The following is a 12,267-nucleotide window of genomic DNA, read 5'->3' as shown; positions in this document are numbered from 1 at the left end:
GCATTCATAGAACGTCTGGGGGTCTCGGTCAGCCTTACCTCAGGTTTTCACCCCGAGAGTAATGGGCAGGTGGAGAGAGTGAACCAGGATGTGGGTAGGTTTCTGCGGTCCTATTGCCAGGACCGGCCGGGGGAGTGGGCGGCGTTCATACCCTGGGCAGAGATGGCCCAAAACTCGCTCCGCCACTCCTCCACTAACCTCTCCCCCTTCCAGTGCGTACTGGGGTACCAGACGGTTCTGGCGCCGTGGCATCAGAGCCAGATCGAGGCTCCTGCGGTGGACGACTGGTTTAAGCGCTCAGAGGAGACATGGGACGCCGCTCATGTGCACCTTCAGCGGGCCGTGAGGCGTCAGAAGGCTGGCGCAGACCGCCACCGCAGTGAGGCCCGGTGTTCGCACCGGGGGACCGGGTCTGGCTCTCGACCCGAAACCTGCCCCTCCGCCTGCCCTGCCGGAAGCTGGGTCCGCGGTTTGTGGGGCCATTCAAAGTCCTGAGGAGAATAAACGAGGTGTGTTACAGGCTACAGCTTCCCCCCGATTACCGTATTAACCCCTCATTTCATGTGTCTCTCCTCAGGCCGGTGGTGGCTGGTCCGCTCCAGGAATCTGAGGTGCGGGAGGTTCCTCTGCCCCCTCTGGACATCGAGGGGGCTCCGGCGTATGCAGTTCGGTCCATACTGGACTCGAGGCGTCGGGCGAGGGGCCTTCAGTACCTCGTGGAGTGGGAGGGGTACGGTCCGGAGGAGAGATGCTGGGTGCCGGTGGAGGACGTGTTGGACCCTTCGATGCTGCGGGAGTTCCACCGTCTCCATTCAGATCGCCCTGCACCTCGTCCTCCGGGTCGTCCCCGAAGCCGGCGTCGGTGCGCTGCTGGAGCCGCGCGTCAAGGGGGGGGGGGTACTGTCACGACTTCAGCCGAAGTCGGTTCCTGTCCTTGTTCGGGCGGCGCTCGGCGTCGCCGGTCAAATAGCCAACGCCGATCCACTTTTCATTTTCCATTTGTTTTGTCTTTGTTTCTACACACCTGTTTTTCATTCCCCTAATTATTGTTCATATATTTAACCCTCTTTTTCCCCCATGTTGTTGTGCGGGATTGTTTTATGTCATGTTCGGTAATGTTGGTGACTGGTTATTTCGACGGGTGCTATTTCTTGCCCGTGTGTTTGTGTTTGGGCAAGTGTATTGTTTTACCTTGCACCATTCATTATTCTGAGTAAAGTTACGTTGCTCCCAATTCTCTGCTCTCCTGCGCCTGACTGCATACACCAGCTACACCCACCATTCTGACACCCACCCGTTGTATTATATACACAAAGACAATGTACCAGCATTGACTTATTAAGACAAAGCAAAATATGTCAAAATAATGGTTTATTTCTCCCGACAGGATCCGCAGAGAGGATTTGGCCTTCACCTCAGGTTTATGAGAGAACTGCCTTACCCCCCTATGTTCATCATTTAGGACATTTCAAGTCTTAAATGGGCGAAAAGGGCATTACCTTTTTTGGTTAAATGAGGTTAAAACGAGATACCTGTCTGGTGACATCAGTCTATTCCAACCATTAATTTCTCCAATCCAAAAACATCAGGGCACCTGTTTTAGAAAAATTAAGATGTCTTAGCATAAATTCAATCATCAATGGTTGGTTCCTAGATCTTTTACGATTGTCAAAGGGCAAAGTGCAGTAGTGCACATCCTTCACAGCCATTTTAGGTGTGTTTGCTGTCCTTCAGACGAGTGTGTTCCTCTCAACAGGTCCAGAGCCAGCCTCTGTCCCCCAGATATGGCCACTTGTGGAACAGGCACTAGTAGGTAAAGAGGGAAAGGGAAAGGGGGATACTTAGTCAGTTGTCCAACTGAATGTATTCAACTGAAATGTGTCTGCCGTATTTAACCCAACCCCTCTGAATCAGAGAGGTGTGGGGGGCTGCCTTAATCAGAGTGGGTCTCAAGTCACTTGTCATGGCCATACTCACCTCACAAGGTCTTTCACATGACCACTTGCACAAGCCGTCCTCTGTCCCTTTGCATTTGATATGTGCCTCAGTGAGTAGACGGAAAGCTGTCAGAACACATCTTGAACTTTTAAGCACCAGTTATGAAGACGTTCAGCTGCATGGCAAATATCAAATTGTGTTCCTCCTGACAGGATCTGCAGAGAGGATGTGGTCTTCACTACAGGTTTATGAAATAACTGCTCTACCCCGTGTTCACTATTTACGACACATCGGGTCTTAAATGGGCAAAGAAGGTTCTTGTGGTGTCAGCAATACCTACATCACATGAAATTGTATGACTAGACACCACGTGACTGTAAACCATGGGATTGGTTATGCCATACTGCTGAACAAAATCAAATACTTGACATTCCAACCAGAACTTAGTCAATATCTCATGCGTACCTGGGCTGGCCATAATTGACTAGTAACTGTACTGAATGAATGCACACTACTGTGTGGTCAACCCATAGACATAAACCTTATAAATAAAGGGTCAACCAGCTGAATGCTTGCAACATTGTAGCAGTTCACGTGTCGTAGACAGCACAGCTGGGGAAAATCTCTGATAAAAGGATCCAGCAGACAAGCATATCAAGACACCGTGGCAACCATTGACTGAAACATTTGCAGATATGACCGTAACGATTAACGAAATCAAATATTTGTGTATGCCTAATTCAGCTGCTTCAACTGGCTACCCTTCTTCACACAGTTCTGAAACTTCTTCTTCGACATTGGGTTGGCGGATCGCATCCAACTTTTAAGGTGCATACACCGCCACCTACTGTACAGGAGCGTAAGGCCAGTCAAGGCCTACCTACATTAAATTCTCTTCATGAGTCCTGTTCCTTTAAGAAAGTGAAACAGATCCCTAAACACCACTTCCCTCCACTTTCCTCCCCCCGCTACATCACCCAAACCCCGTCACACAATCTCTCTCTATCAACGTCATACAGTTCACAAAATATCAAAACATGCTCCATCGTTTCCTCCACTAAACACTCATCATACAGACCTGCTTCATGTCTCTCTATCATCCACAACATGGCATTCAAACCTGAGTGCCCAAACCGTAGTATACTCCACACAACTTCCTCTCTCGTACATCCCATACTCCCTGCCTCTTCCTTAACTGACCGGTGCACGCAATAAAATTGCCTCCCCTTACTACTAGTATCCCACTCCCTTTGCCAAAGATAGAGCCCTTTCGCCCGGATCAAGGACTTGACTTCCCTGCGGCCCAACAGGACCTGAATATCTACCCCCTCTCTTCTCACTGTCACGAATCCCGCTTCCTGAGTCTGTTTTTGCCTGTGTTCTGTCCTGGAGTGTTTTTCCGGTGTCCTGGAACGCACCCTGTCTGGTTGCCGGGCGACGTAGCTAGTTGGGAGATCTCTGATTACCCGCACCTGTATCCCATCAGCTATCTGCACACCTGGTCCTGATCATCACCCCTCCACTTCATAAGCTCTGACCTGACATCCATTCCCTGCCGGATCGTTAGCCATGAACAGTATGTTGTGCCAGCGTATCAGCCTCCAGTTTGATAGAGTTTGTTTTGTTGTTTTGTACGTCTTGCTTGCCTTGAACTTACCTCCGTTTGTTCTGTCTACAGTCATTCACCCGGAACACTCACCCCATTCCAGCCTGGTCGTCGGTGGCTTCTGTTACTCCCTTGGATCTGCCTATTCACTCCCATCAACTCACCTCCGCTGCCCGCTCCGCCACCTGGATCTTTCTACCTCTACGTTTAAACTTGTAAATAAATACTCACCTTCGTCCTACTCTCCTTGTCCTGGTCTGCTTCTGGGTTCTACTTTAGAAAACCGTGACACTCACAGCACTCTTAGCCACCACATCAGCCTTCTCACTACCCTCCACACCCACATGGACGGGAACCTAGCTAAAGCTTACCACAATTCCTGTTCTCTCCAGTCCCATTAACATCACCATCATCTCCACAAACAAGTCTCCCCTATCCGACCTGCCCGTATTCACATTACTTAACACTGCAGCCCAATCAGAGCAGATCCCCACCGAGTGGTTTCACCTCCTACGCCCATCTCAAATCTATAATCATGGCCATCAACTCGGCCGCATACACTGACACATTATCATTTAACCGCTTACATACAAAATCTGGGATATACACCCCTGCCCCCACCCTACCGCTGACTGGATCCTTTGAACCATCTGTATATATCCTTAAAATCTCTCCACACACAGTCTCAAGTCCTCACCCCATTCTCTCCTACCCTCAATCATATCCACATCTACACTTGGTTTCGGAAAAAGCCCCACTATACACCTGCAATGCCTCAACAGGTGCCGTCCTGAAGGCACCCACACACAATCTCAGGGCCCTTGACTGTATCCTGTCCAGGCACTGTAGTACCATTTTGGCTGTCGATCCATATACCCATAATCATATACCATATACCCACCCATAATCCTAAAATGACCTGATCAATGCCTGATACATAAACAACAGTGTTTGTCTATCCGACCCCAATCATATCCTACCACTGCCCTCATGAGGTTCAGCACCTTCCTACACTTCATTTCAATATACTCAACATGTCTCACTTCATGTTTCCACCCAGCAGGTATCACCCCAGTCTTCCACACCTTATTATACAACCCTAACACTGCTTCTAACACACTGTTCCGTGCATGCTTAAACATCACATAACACACCCCATCTTCTCCAGGAGCATTCCGCCCGCAGCCCTTCAACGTCCTTGTCATCTCAAACATAGAAGAATCTGCATCCATAGCTTCTCCTGACTCCCCTTTTTCTTTTTAAACAGCTCCATCCTCCTTTAACTTTTCCCTACGTCTCTTACTCTCATCACACAGGTGCTCATATCTATGAACTGCTGCAAATGCACCACCTAGGACATTTGCATTTTTTTTACTTGGCACAGCTGTGACGTTTCCTTCTACCAGCACTGGAATTCCAGCATTTTTCCCTTTCCCATCATTTTTAAAAACATTTTCCAAACCGCACAAATGTCGGTCCCTCTACCAATAGTAGAGCAAAATTCCCGACATGCTTCCCTTTTCGCTGTCACGGAACCCAAACCGGCTGCGCTTGCGCCATCGCGCATAAATGTATTTTGTTCCCCCACACCAAACGTGATCACGACACGCAGGTTAAAATATCAAAACAAACTCTGAACCAATTATATTAATTTGGAGACAGGTCGAAAAGCATTAAACATTTATGGCAATTTAGCTAGCTAGCTTGCACTTGCTAGCTAATTTGTCCTATTTAGCTAGCTTGCTGTTGCTAGCTAATTTGTCCTGGGATATAAACATTGAGTTGTTATTTTACCTGAAATGCACAAGGTCCTCTACTCCGACAATTAAGCAGATTAAGCAACAATGCAGATAGCCCGGTTAGCCAATGTGTGGGAGCACTGGTTGGTCGGGCCAATTGAGGTAGTATGTTCATGAATGTATAGTTAAAGTGACTATGCATATATGATAAACAGAGAGTAGCAGCAGCGTAAAAGAGGGGTTGGGGGGGGGCACACAATGCAAATAGTCCGGGTAGCCATTTGGTTACCTGTTCAGGATTCTTATGGCTTGGGGGTAAAAACTGTTGAGAAGCCTTTTTGTCCTAGACTTTGCACTCTGGTACCGTTTGCCATGCGGTAGTAGAGAGAACCGTCTATGACTGGGGTGGCTGAGGTCTTTGACAATTTTTAGGGCCTTCCTCTGACACCGCCTGGTGTAGAGGTCCTGGATGGCAGGCAGCTTAGCCCCAGTGATGTACTGGGCCTTAAGCACTACCCTTTGTAGTGCCTTGCGGTCAGAGGTCGAGCAATTGCCATACCAGGCAGTGATGCAACCAGTCAGGATGCTAAGCAGCTTGCTTAGTTCAAATTAACAGACTCATTTATTCAATATGAATAGGGAGACAATTTTGAATAAGAAGTGCTTGTGTTTCCCAATAGCCTGCTGGAATAGGCTACTGTGGATGGCGTCATAATGTCAATCACTGAATTAAATAATAATATGTATATGAACTGAAAATGCTTGTCAACAACAGCCAGTGTTTATTTTTCAGAATGAGTTTTACCTGTAGCCTAATCTGACTACTGTTACCGTTAATCTAATCCCTTCATAATAACACAAGGCTACAACAACAAACTGAAGTTATAGGTTATTTGCTTAGTCAGCTCTCGGTAGGCTACACAATTCACACAAATGGATTTGCAATGACTCTAGTGATATCGTCATTTCAACATATGTATTGTACCAACTGGAAGCGTACAACGGAATATACATTAATAGGCTACTTGATGTCCAACAGAGGCAAATGTATAATTCTCCACATTTAGCCTAACTTTTCCCCATAAAAAGAACCACGCGAGGGAGTTCCATAACGTCCATTTCACATGTCCACTCGGCAGCCCCCGAGACCCAAGAACTCAACATTAGAATGCTGTTTAAACCCCCTAATGTAATGCGCTCTAGTGCTCCCAAAGTCATTTTCAGTGCTTTTGTCTCCATTATTTATTGATGTGCGTCAGTTCTAGCGTATTAACATGTTTTATGTTAAAAGGTTTGGAAATAGGTGTCTTCATAATAACAATCTAAATAGCCTACCTACAACTGGTAAAAAGTTGTCACCAAGTGAGTGCATGCTGCTATCCCTCCTCTAGCTCACATGACTCATGAGCCAATAACTGTAGTGCTCAATACACACACACACACACACACACACACACACACACACACACACACACACACACACACACACACACACACACACACACACACACACACACACACACACACAGAGGAGGTTGGTGGCACCTTAATTGGGCAGGATAGGCTCATGATAATGGCTGGAATCAGTGGAATGGTATCAAAGACATGGTTTCCATATGCTATTCTATGCTATTCCATTTACTCTGTTCCAGCCATTATTATGAGCCGTCCTCCCCTCAGCAGCCTCCACTGACCTGGATAAACAAAAGTGAAATAAACAATAAAAAGTCACAAATATTGCTACTGTACCGCACACTGGTATTTCACCCAAAAGATTTCACCCAATTATTTGTGGGTCTGTGTAATCTGAGGGAAATATGTGTCTCTAATATGGTCATACATTTGGCAGGAGGTTAGGAAGTGCAGCTCAGTTCCACCTCATTTTGTGGGCAGTGTTCTCTTGAGAGCCAGGTCTGCCTACGGCGACCTTTCTCATTAGCAAGGCTATGCTCATTGAGTCTGTACATAGTCAAAGCTTTCTTTAATTTTGGGTCAGTCACAGTGGTCAGGTATTCTGGTACTGTGGCACTCTCTGTTTAGGGCCAAATAGCATTGTAGTTTGCTCTGTTGTTTTGTAAATTCTTTCCAATGTGTCAAATAATTATCTTTTTGTTTTCTCATGATTTGGTTGGGTCTAATTGTGTTGCTGTCCTGGGGCTCTGTGGGGTCTGTTTGTATTTGTGAACAGAGCCCTAGTATCAGCTTGTTTAGGGAACTCTTCTCCAGGTTCATCTCTCTGTAGATGATGGCTTTGTTATAGAAGGTTTGGGAATCGCTTCCTTTTAGGTGGTTGTAGAAGTGAACGGCTCTTTTCTGGATTTTGATAATTAGCGGGTTTCGGCCTAATTCTGCTCTGCATCCATTATTTGGTGTTTTATGTTGTACATGGAGGATATTTTTGCTAAATTCTCCATGCAGTCTCTCAATTTGGTGTTTGTCCCCTTTTGTGAATTCTTGGTTGATGAGCGGACCCCAGACCTCACAACCATTGAAGGGCAATGGGTTCTATAACTGATTCAAGTATTTTTAGCCAGATCCTATTTGGTATGTCAAATTTATGTTCCTTTGATGGCATAGAAAGCCCTTTTTGCATTGTCTCTCAGATTGTTCACAGCTTTGTGGAAGTTACATGTGACGGTGATGTTTAGGCCAAGGTATGTATATATTTTTGTGTGCTCTAGAGCAGTGGTTCCCAAACTTTTATAGTCCTGTAACCCTTCAAACATTCAACCTCCAGATGCGTACCCCCTCCAGTACCAGGGTCAGCGCACTCTCAAATGTTGCTTTTTGCCATCATTGTATACCTGCCACACATACACTACTGTATATGATACATTTATTAAACATAAGAATGAGTGTTAGTTTTTGTCACAACCTGGCTCGTGGGGAGTGACAAAGAGCTCTTCTCGGACCAGGGCACAAATAATAATATAAAAATATTATTAATTTTGCTCTTTATTTAACCATCTTACATATAAAAGCTTATTTGTTCATCGAAAATTGTGAATAACTCACCACAGGATATTGAGAAGAGTGTGCTTGAAAGGATGCACATAACTCTGCAATGTTGGGTTGTATTGGAGAGAGACTGTCTTAAATAAGTCTGTGCCTGTATTTAGTTTTCATACTACTGAGGGCCGAGAATCCACTCTCACATTCAGTTGAAGTCGGAAGTTTACATACACCTTAGCCAAATACATTTTAACTCAGTTTTTCACAATTCCTGACATTTAATCCTAAATTCCCTGTTTTAGGTCAGTTAGGATCACCACTTCATTTTAAGAATGTGAAATGTCAGAATAACAGTAGAGAGAATGATTTATTTCAGCTTTTATTTCTTTCATCACATTCCCAGTGGATCAGTAGTTTACATACACTCAATTAGTATTTGGTAGCATTGCCTTTAAATTGTTTAACTTGGGTTAAACGTTTCGGCTAGCCTTCCACAAGCTTCCCACAATAAGTTGGGTGAATTTTGGCCCATTCCTCCTGACAGAGCTGGTGTAACTGAGTCAGGTTTGTAGGCCTCCTTGCTCACACACGCTTTTTCACTTCTGCCCACACATTTTCTATAGGATTGAGGTCTGGGCTTTGTGATGGCCACTCCAATACCTTGACTTTGTTGTCCTTAAGCCATTTTGCCACAACTTTGGAAGTATGCTTGGGGTCATTATCCATTTGGAAGACCCATTTGCGACCAAGCTTTAACATCCTGACTAATGTCTTGAGATGTTGCTTCAATATATCCACATCATTTTCCTACCTCATGATGCCATCTATTTTGTGAAGTGCCCCAGTCCCTCCTGCAGCAAATCAAATCAAATCAAAGTTTATTTGTCACGTGCGCCGAATACAACTTACAGGCTCTAACCAATAGTGCAAAAAAGGTGTTAAGTGAATAATAGGTAAGTAAAGCACCCCACAACATGATGCTGCCACCCCCATGCTTCACGGTTGGGATGGTGTTCTTCAGCTTGCAAGCCTCACCCTTTTTCCTCCAAACATAACGATGGTCATTATGGCCAAACAGTTCTATTTTTGTTTCATCTGACCAGAGGACATTTCTCCAAAAAGTATCATCTTTGTCCCCATGTGCAGTTGCAAACCGTAGTCTGGCTTTTTTTATGGCGGTTTTGGAGCAGTAGCTTCTTCCTTGCTGAGCGGCCTTTCAGGTTATGTCGATATAGGACTCGTTTTACTGTGGATATAGGTACTTTTGTACCTGTTTCCTCCAGCATCTTCACAAGGTCCTTTGCTGTTCTTCTGCGATTGATTTGCACTTTTCGCACCAAAGTACGTTCATCTCTAGGAGACAGACCGCGTCTCCTGCCACAGCGGTATGATGGCTGCGTGGTCCCATGGTGTTTATACTTGCATGCTACTGTTTGTACAGATGGACGTGGTGCCTTCAGACGTTTCGAAATTGCTCCCAAGGATGAACCAGACTTGTGGAGGTCTATAATTTTTTTCTGAGGTCTCGGCTGATTTCTTTTGATTTTCCCATAATGTCAAGCAAAGAAGCACTGAGTTTGAAGGTAGGCCTTGAAATACATCCACAGGTACACCTCGAATTGACTCAAATGATGTCAATTAGCAGAAGCTTCTAAAGCCATGACATAATTTTCTGGAATTTTCCAAGCTGTTTAAAGACACAGTCAACTTAGTGTACAGTACGTAGACTTCTGACCCACTGGAATTGTGATACAGGGAATTATAAGTGAAATAATCTGTCTGTAAACAATCGTTTGAAAAATTACGTGTGTCATGCACAACGTAGATGTCCTACCTGACTTACCAAAACTATAGTTTGTTAACAAGGAATTTGTGGAGTGGTTGAAAAACGAGTTTTAATGACTCCAACCTAAGTGTGTGTAAACTTCCGACTTCAACTGTAGGTACGTGGTTGCAAAGTGCATCAGTGTCTTAACAGCGTGATTTGCCAAGGCTGGATTCTTCTTAATCATAGCCTCAATTTCGTCTCGCACATTGAATATAGTTGCGGAGAGTCCCAAGATTAAGATCATTCAGGCGAGGAAAAACATCACGCAGATAGGCCAGTCGTGTGAGAAACTCGTCATCATGCAAGTGGTCAGACAAGTGAAAATTATGGTCAATAAAGAAAACTTTAAGGGGCAAAGTATTGCATGGTCGCTGGCCATATCATTGCATAGTGTAGAAAATACATGAGGGTTCAGGGGACTTGCTTTAACAAAGTTAACCATTTTCACTGTAGTGTCCAAAATGTCTTTCAAGCTGTCAGGCATTCCAATGGCAGCAAGAGTCTCTCGGTTGATGCTGCAGTGTACCCAAGTGGCGTCGGGAGCAACTGCTTGCATGCGCGTTACCACTCCGCTATGTCTCCCTATCATGGCTTTTGCGCCATCGAGTACAGATACCAACATCAGCAGCAGCTACATTTGGCTACATATGGACCATTAGTGGAATTCTCGCAAGAGAGTACTGGTTAATGTGATTGGATGTTAATAATTTGACTTGGCTACCTGTATTTGACATTGTGTTATGATTTCGCTGAACACGAGATGGTTTCATTTTATTTTTGGCAGTGAAACGAGGCTACTCAGGTGAGAAAAAAAACTCTACCAAATGTATAGCCCCGTTAGAAAATACAAATGGACTGTTTGAAAATGTGAATAAAACGTGTACCCCAGTTTGGAAATACCTGCTCTAGGGTAATGGTGTCTAGAAGGAATTTGTATTTGTGGTCCTGGCAACTGGACCTTTTTTGGAACACCATTATTTTTGTCTTACCCAGATTTACTATCAGGTCCCAGGTCTCAGAATCTGTACAGAATATCTACTGTAGGCGCTGCTGTTGGCCCTCCTTGGTTGGGGACAGAAGCACCAAATCATCAGTAATGTAACGTTCGTCGTTGGGAGAAAGAGAGGAGGACCAAGGTGCAGCGTGGTAAGTATTCATTATCTCTTTTAATAAAAACGAACACTCGAACAAAAACAACAAAACACAAGAATGAAACGAAACAGTCCTGAACGGTGAAAATACAAAACACAGAACAGAAAATAATCACCCACGAAACACAGGTGGAAAAAGGCTACCTAAGTATGATTCTCAATCAGAGACAACTAACGACACCTGCCTCTGATTGAGAACCATACCAGGCCAAACGCAAAACACAACATAGAAAAACGAACATAGACAACCCACCCAACTCACGCCCTGACCATACTAAAACAAAGACATAACAAAAGAACTAAGGTCAGAACGTGACAAGTAAACAGTAGACATTTGACTTCAGATTCTAGTAGGGTGAGGCCGGGTGCTGCAGACTGTTCTAGTGCCCTCGCCAATTCGTTGATATATATATTGAAGAGGGTGGGGTTTAAGCTGCATCCCTGTCTCACCCCACAGCCCTGTGGAAAGAAATGTTTGTTTTTTGCATATTTTAACCGCACACTTGTTGTTTGTGTACATTGATTCTATAATGTCGTATGTTTTTTCCCCAACACCACTTTCCATCAATTTTATAGCAGACCCTCATGTCAAATTAAGTCAAAAGCTTTTTTGAAGTCAACAAAGCATGAGAAGACTTTGACTATGTTTTGGTTTGTTTGTTTGTTTGTTTGTTTGTCAATTAGTGTATGTAGGGTGAATACATTGTCTGTCATACGGTAATTTGGTACAAAGCCAATTTGACATTTGCTCAGTACATTGTTTTCACTGAGGAAATGTACAAGTCTGCTAATGATAATGCAGAGGATTTTCCCAAGGTTGCTGTTGACGCATATCACACGGTAGTTATTGTGGTCAGAATTTGTCTCGACTTTTGTGGATTGGGGTTATCAGTCCTTGGTTCCAAATATTGGGGAAGATGCCAGAGCTGAGGATGACGTTAAAGAGTTTAAGTATAGCCAATTGGAATTTGTTGTCTGTATATTTTATCATTTCATGTCAGATACCATCAACACCACAGGCCTTTTTTGGTTGGACGGTTTGTATTTTGTCCT

At 44.5% G+C, this 12,267-nt stretch overlaps 1 non-coding gene across 1 annotated transcript; it reads right to left on the bottom strand.

Annotated features, from left to right (window-relative positions):
* Positions 1-1,369: 1,369 nt before the first annotated feature.
* Positions 1,370-1,487, bottom strand: LOC120055225. The gene has a single exon (XR_005477678.1). It is a non-coding gene; the product is annotated as a small nucleolar RNA SNORA26 (small nucleolar RNA).
* Positions 1,488-12,267: the final 10,780 nt, after the last annotated feature.

This window comes from Salvelinus namaycush, chromosome 10 (genome assembly GCF_016432855.1).
Source record: "Salvelinus namaycush isolate Seneca chromosome 10, SaNama_1.0, whole genome shotgun sequence".
In the NCBI taxonomy this organism is placed as follows: Eukaryota; Metazoa; Chordata; class Actinopteri; order Salmoniformes; family Salmonidae; genus Salvelinus; species Salvelinus namaycush.
Note: the sequence above shows the minus strand (reverse complement) of the source record. Positions and strands in the feature narration are given on the sequence as shown.